The following is an 8,177-nucleotide window of genomic DNA, read 5'->3' on the forward strand; positions in this document are numbered from 1 at the left end:
TTTGTTCGCTACCAGTAATAACCGAGAAGCCTGATGGAGTCCACAGGTAACAAACATCGTGATGTCCTGCAGTAGCTCAAAGAACACCGTTTGGGAAAGATTTGTGTCTCAGAGGTAAATGGCTGTGTCTAAAATAAATTCAGAAGCTCACATGAATCCAGCATCTTGCACTGCAGCTCTGAAATCTGGGTGAAAAACAGTGACAGTTTTTCCTCTGATCCTGCCTCTGACCTTGCTGTTCTTTATCCATGCGTGTAATTGAGGAATCATAATAAACTCGACATTTTCCCAAAAGGCAAAAATCTCCTGTGCTTCATCACTTACAGGCTCTGCTCCCATTTCTGAAGTAACTGTTCAAAATACAGGGCTTAGGCATAGCTGATAGGACAGAGACAGTTCTGGTAACCATATATTCCAAATATGTATGTATTCCATTAAGGGGATTACAGGATAATATGGGAATTGTACATTTGCAACAAAGGAAGCACAGACTCAAGAGCTCTACCAAGGTGACCAGCAAGTGCTTGCTCTGTGCACTGTGGTGAAGTCTTGAACTAAATTAATGTTCTTAACAATTACATTTTTGTCACGCAGCACTTGCAAGCCTTTACCCAGCATGATATCATCAACAAATTAATCTTAGTAAGTGTAACTTAGGGTATCACACTTGTACCAGATCAACACCCGAAAGATGAGGGCATAACTTGTTTTATAGTCTGTGATAAGCATTTTAAGTTGGTGCAATGTGGAAAACCCAAAATGAAGATCCTCAGCTCCCCTTCTCATCAGTGAAAAGCCCAGCTGCAGCTCAGAACGCCTCGCTCACCACTGGTCTCGCCTGGGGGGATTCGGAGCAGCGCAGCAGCACAGTTTGACATTACCATTCCCAGCGTCACGCTGCGCCAGGGCAGCACTGCCAAGTGTTAAAATGATATCATGCACCCCAATCCGTCAGAGGTCCAGAAAGGGAGACGCATGGCGAGGCAGGCCAGCACCCACGCAGACGAAAAGCACCGGGGTGCAGCAGTGCCAGCGGCAATCCCAGGCAGCACCGGCCCCTCTGCGCTTCCATCCATAACCACCTCTCACTGCCAGTTTTATTTCAGAAATGTACCAAAATCATTTTTTGTTTGGAAACAACAGTTGCCAAATAAAACAAATATTTATCAAGGAAAACAGAAGGTATACTATGATACTGCTTGGCAGTGTTTTGAATACAGCCATTTGGCCCAAATTTCCAACAGTGATGAGAGACGTTTGCCTCAGTTTGTGTCAGCCCAAGTTGAGATGTCTGAAGCAAGCCTGATTTTGAGAAACTTTATCTGAAAAATCACAGCCCTTTGAAAGCATCTCTAACTGAGCACTTAAATTCACTGCTCATTTTGGGAAAACTTAGTCTGCAAAGATGGTTTTTCTCCTCAGGCTTTAATTCCAAGTGTTATATCTGAGATGCGTCAGTGCCTCTCCGCAAAGCTATTAATAGGTTTCGTTACAGCAACGCCACTTCATTTTTGTGTCATTCTGTTTAGCGTTCATGTAAATTGCGGACCACATGACAACTGCTCCACTGGAAAAAAAAAAGCTGCTGCATATAAAAGATCAAAAGCTACACAATTCATAGCCAATGAAGCTGCAGATTTAGTAGACACGCTATGAAGTCTAAAAGGGGAAGAGACCAAACTAACCCTTTTGTGCACCCTGCTCCTTCCCTGATGGAGACTGCAGCAAACGTTTCTCCTTCTCCTGTGTCCTCTTCTCTCCCTGCCCCCAGGCTCTGGGCGCTACTTGATGGGATGAAGGGGAAGGCACCAAGAGAGGCACAGAATGCACAGGACATTTTGGTGGTCAGCAGTAACAGGAAAGATACGGAAACCCAGCAGCGTACTTGGAATCGCTTGACACAGCTGCGAGTTTAAGGCAGGTGAAGTACAACCGGCACGCACGGTCCCGCCGTCCATCGCCCAGGGCCCTCCCGCCCCGAGCAGCAGCCTACAGGGGCACGCTGCCCTCCTTAGTCTTTTTAACTGAGTTCTCATAAAAACGCACTTCTTTGGACAGTGATTAAAGATTTCCTTTTCTGTTAACAACCAAGCCACTCCTGCAAACGTGCAAGATGCCGGACTGCCAGCCTCTAGAACCGAGACCAAGAGTCAAAGATTTCCTGGCCATCACCTGCGAGGCGTGGATAACATTTCCCTCCTCCACTTCCCTGAAGGACAACCTGTGAAATATTTTAACAGATGAGGATTCTAAATTAAACGCAAATTTAATTATTTCTCTAAGAAAGTTCTGTTGTGGGTATTGCAAAGGGCACAGTCTTCCCTACAAAAACACACACGTTTACAGAACTGGGAATTCATTTGGAAAATATTTTACTGTTGTCCTAACTTGTTTAACACCGCAAGTCAAGAGGAGGCTGCTTCCATCAGCCAGGCTGTGTACCAAAGACGAAAACTGGTCAGCCTGCTTCACAGATCATCACCACCTTTTTGCTACTGTTTGTGCCACAGCCTCTTTTGCATAGGTATGTTGAACTGGATATTTGCTCGGGGCACATATGAGCCATTAAAAACAAGCAGTACCTAGCGGAGCGGCGCTGCACTGATTCACGCTGGCACAGCTCCTGCCTATCAATAGACAGGTTTTCATATACAGCAAAGATTGGTCAAGTGAAACTAAAACACGCAGATCTTCCCAGAAGAAGAGTTGCTTTAAAGATCATTTTTATCACATTAGTAATTTTTTTTTTAAAACAACAGCTTCAGGAGCAGCTTATCCAAACCACAATCATTTTCAATAAGCCAGCAAACCAGAGCCATCTCAAAAAAGAGCAACACAAGTGACAGGTCACTCCTCATTTGCTTGGTATCTCCTAAAGCACACTACATGTCATCAGGCTCTATGAGAAAGTGATTTCTAGGCTGATTCACTGTTACAAATTTAATTTTATATGCTCGTTTTCAGGAGCACACAGAGTATCTCACTTTATTAACACCAGTATAATGGCAGCTATACCAATTTATTGGTCCTTATACTTGCCAAAGAGTTGTTCGACCTCCTAGCTCAGGCAAACGCTATAGTTTGAATTTGAAGGAACAGCTTGCCGTAAATAAAATGCAAATGCCCTGTGTCACCAGATCAAAGGATTTTGAAATTTTTTTTTTTTCTTCCCCTTAGGTACAGGATGAAGAATGCAGGCTAGAACAGAACCCTCAAAAAACCAAAACCTCAACATACTAACAAAGCTAAAACCAAAGTGGAGTTAATCCTCAGCCTTTTTATTTTTTTAATGAAGCTCTTCTCCCTTTGAGAGTGCAACATAAATGATTGGCACAAACTCACAGCATTTCTAGCAAGGTCAACAGGTTTATTCCAAATAGCCCACTTCACCCACTACTCATCAGATACGCATACTTGTTCACAGGGTTGGTTAAAAATAAACAAAACAACCCAAATTTTAAGAACACAAAACCATGGTTCCCCTGCTTCCCCTGTTTTTTTAATTCCCCTACTCTTATTCAAGTACACTGGGGCTCTGATCAGAGATTTTAATGACAGTCTAAATGACTGGCTCCTGCAAGAGCTCAGTCTCTGTGTGACTTGTACTGGCACACCCAGGTTGTGCAAGTCATTGGCACTCACACGTGAAGAGCAATTCTCATCTAAGAGCATCTTAACACCAAGAAAACAAACTGTCTTATTGCCACACGGCAGAAGACTTTTGAAGCCTAATGCTACATCAGCGCCCAGGGACCTGTCCAAAATGAAACGAAAGGAAGCACAGCAGTTTTTACCAGCTAAGGACTCCTGCTCAGCTTAACGCTGCAGAGTTTAATGAACAGCGAGGTTCTCTGCTCCACAGCACTGCTCCCCTTCAGACGGCCCGTTTCATTACGGTCTCGCAGGCTGCCACTATTGGAGCTCAGACCACTCTCAAAGGGCACAGACATCAGAGCCCTGGTGAAAGATGGTCTGGCCACCCCCTGCATGAAGACTCACCAGCTTTTTGGCATCCCTTGCTCTGGATACTCTGCAACGCTTTGTCCTCCGGGCCCCAAATAACCACAGGGCACGGGGTTCTGCCTCTGGCTTCCAGGCGCCTGAGGCCCTGCACACAGAGCACAGCTCTGGGAGATGGCTCGCTCTCCTGCAAAGGCTTTTCCAAGCACTTGGACACTGTGTGATGGACAGCCTCGTGAATACCTGCTTTGTTTTGCCTTGAGGAGGATTTCAGCCCAGAGGCCATGCTCTGTCTCTTCCCCCCACCACAAGCATCAGTATCGCTTTCTCCTAATGACGCAAGTTAATGCAAGTAAATCAGATCACTCACTGTAGTGTTTCATCCCCCAGTACACTGCAGCGTGCTCTGCGCATCTGGCATTTCTGTCTTGAAGGACTCAATGTACTTTACAACTTAGCCCAAATTATTTCTTTTTGACTTTTTAATATCAACTTACCCTGCAACAGAAACCCTGAAGTCACCCTGTAACTCAGGCCACTCCAATTTGATACTGATGACTTTAGACATTTGCACATCAGGTCTTGGTTTCGAACACTGCACTTTGCTCCTCCAAAAGACAGTAGAGATGGGACAGATAAAAACGGAGATTCTTATTATGTCCAAGCAAGGTATTTTCAAGAATTAAGAATCCCTGGTGGCTGGTCCTTCAGTGAACTACCAGCATTACCTTTGTAATAAAAGATCTAGAATACATTAAATGTCACAAAGATCAAGAGAGACCCCTATTTTGCCAAACACGGGAGCTGAAACTCTCTGTGTGGCTTTTTTTTTTTTAATTTCTTCAAAAGAAAAGGTGAAAGCGCAACAAAAATGTATTATTGGCCTAAACATCCTCAAAATCCTAAAAACCCCCAACTATATAATTTTATTTTAATATTCTTAAATTTATATTATAAATAATTAGTAATATAAACAATTATTAATAAGAAACAATTATCAATAAAATTAATAATAAATATCTAAATATTTATTAAATCAATTAAATTAAATATTCATATAGTATTTAATTTATTAATTAAATTAAATATTTATTAATTATAAATTAATATTCTTAAATTTATATTATACTGTAACTTGTATGTAAATCAGAACCTTGATGTTTAATTAAAGTTATGCTCTTGAGCCAATGGACCAAGTCAATCCACTGACCTTCTGTTGAGGCCTATGATCAAACTGCAATAGAAAAAGGGTTTCTTGTGTTATATTAACTCAACTTAAGAACAGGACCAAATAACATGACCTCAGCTCTCATCTTGAAAGTGTGCAGAGGTGACGGGCTACAGCAGAGTAGCATCTGAACAAGCATTAGGAAAGCCCTTAAATTACATTTAGCTAATATGACTGAGAACAGCACCCTCTTTTCCCTGGTAAACAAAGCTATCTCTTCACATCACGGCAGAAGTCAAAGCACAAACGTATGTACTATTAATGAACCTAAATACCAGAGAGCACATCGGCTGAACGGTTTGCAGAGAATTTTCTACCCATTCCTTTTAAAGAGGGCGGGTACAATAAGTTAGATTCTACTTTTCTTCCTCCTTGCAGACTTCTCAAAGCTCTATGCAACACACGTCGTCGTTCTAAACACTTGAGTTACATCAGCAAATTATCACATCCTTCCTTTCCATCTAACAGGATGTCACCATTTGCTAGCAGACAGAAAAGCTCATTTTCCAACTTCTCTTTTCTATGCTACCCTCATCACTCACCAGGTGTCTCACTCAGCAATTTTTGACAAAGTACCACATTGCTATAGCAACATAATTAATATAAGTACACCCTTCTAACATTTTGTGATGTTGGCAGTCACAAAGAGCACTACTGTTAGCAGGTCTCTGTGCTAAGTGGTGATCTCTGCTAACAAGAGCTAGGTTCAACGTAGGCCTAGAAAAAAAGTGCTTAAACCTCTGATATGTTTGACCACAAATAACACTCTAATCACAGTTCCTGAGTGTACAACAACTGGATATTACCTGGGAGAAACACCAGCGGAGGCACTGAAATTACATCAGTGTAATTAAGAGGAGGAACTACCCCAAGGAAAAGAAAGAAAAGAAGACAGGCGAAAAGAAATGCTGGCATGCCAGATCTCTCAAATGGAAGCATTCTGCGGTGAAAGAGTGTAAAGTGAAAGCCCCCCGGTCTCCAGGGAGGCATGTTACATGTGCTACAGCACTGCTGCCCTGTGCAAGCGCAGCAAGGCAATCTCCCATGCGTGCCCCTAACTTCCACTCCACGGTGTCTATCAAACCACCTTCCAGACAGAATTTTTAGCGTGTGGAGGCCCTGACAGCCAAAAGTAGGAGGACTGCGATTTCCCCCAAGTCCTGTTTTAGTAACAGATTCTACTTGCAACACCTAACAGATCTTGAAAGAGAATGGCAAAAGGCCAGGCTAGCTAGAGATGTTTGGAAAACGAACATCGCTATTGCATAATATTGGGAAAACTGAGATTGCTATTTACAGAGTGCTTACGCTGTAAGACCAGAAGCTGTTCCACATGAGATTATCTGTGTTTCAGTACTCCCACTTACACGCTGGAGATTTTATTGGAACAGGATTCTCCAAAGACGAAGAAAAAATCCGATACCAAACAGGCTGTATGGAAGTGGAAGCACCTGTGAGAAGAACAACAGTCCTCCCTCCCCACCACAGCATAATCCCATATCAACTCTTCAGCAGAGTTACAGGAGCATCCAACTGTTAGTTTTCTTGTAGATCTTGTGATCTGAATCAGTCCTAACATCCTTCCTCATTTGCAGCACAACAGGCCAGAGTACCAGCTATGAGAGCTCTTCAGGACGCCTCTACGGATGAACAGACAGGAGGAACGCGCAGGTGGGAAAGCACAGCCAGCGCTGCCACAGCCACCCTTTGTGGCACAGAACGAACAATTAGACAGGAACATCAATGGCCTTACGTTCGCTCAAGGAACGGAGAAGTGCAACAGATTTTTATACGAACACTTTTATGCATCTCAGCTTTTTGTGGGAACATTTGATCAGACAGAAAAGTAGAGGTTCCTCAGTGCAGTGGGAGAGGCTGCACTCCAGTCACCAATGGCCCGTTCCCAGGGCATCAGCTGAAGCGGACCTCAAGTCAATGTTCTCTACAATCCAGTGAAGGGAGTTGATCCTTGCTTCTCCCACACATCCCTCACGCATATCCAGGTTGTTCTCTCTGATTTCCTAGGGAAGCTCCTAATGTACAAACCGAATAAAAAAAGTAAAAAGTCTTAGCAAGAATTAATACTGGAGACAAAAGTAGGACTGAGAGTAAACACTTCTCATGGCTTTCTAACCTCTTTCCAGTAACTGTGATGGGGACAAGTCAATAATTAATATGAACATCTCTCAGCCCTTACTGCAGCACACCTGTGAGATAAAACATTATTATCCTCTGTAGAGAGATAGGAAACAGACTGAGACAGGTGAAGTACAGCCTCAACCAGAGTTAGTCCATTTAGGGCACGGCAATAAAAGTGCAGAGAATAAATAATAAAACTGGACCTATGAGGAGAGACCGAAACAGTATTTAAACCAGTTGAGAAAAAAGTATGAGGTCTTGGGGGTGGTAATAGGTTTCAAATACATAAAAGGCTGCTGCAAAGAAAAAATAAACATTCCAGCTTCCAGGTCCTTTGAGGGCAGGACAGTAAATAAGGATTTTTTTCCTGTTTTGAAACTCAGGTTAAATATTAGAAAAAAGTTTTAAAGGTAAAGTCTGTTCAGTAATACAGCAGATTGCCTGGGGAGGCTGCAGAAGCCGCACTGCTGGGGGCCTTTAAGAACAAGTCGGCATCCTAGACGGGCATGGGCATGCACTAATACAAATTGATGTTACCTTCAGGCAGAAGACTGACCTTTTGGCATGCTTTCCAGTTCAAGATTCAAAGATGAATTCAACTCAGTGGGGTAATCAGTAGCAAACTGAACCTAGATCTCTGGAGTTCCATCCTATCCTCGTAATTATGGTACTACCCTACCAGCTAACAACCGACTGCATCTTCATCTGCCTCCAAAGCATGGAAATGGAACAGCTTTCCTGCTACAGTGGCACAGCCGATAAAACCAGAGCTCACACAAAGCAGAATACATATTTACATTCAGACTATCAGTTGTGATCACCTTGCAGCACACTGGGCTGGCAGTAGCAA

Source organism: Platalea leucorodia, assembly GCF_965183815.1.
Source record: "Platalea leucorodia genome assembly, chromosome: 5".
In the NCBI taxonomy this organism is placed as follows: Eukaryota; Metazoa; Chordata; class Aves; order Pelecaniformes; family Threskiornithidae; genus Platalea; species Platalea leucorodia.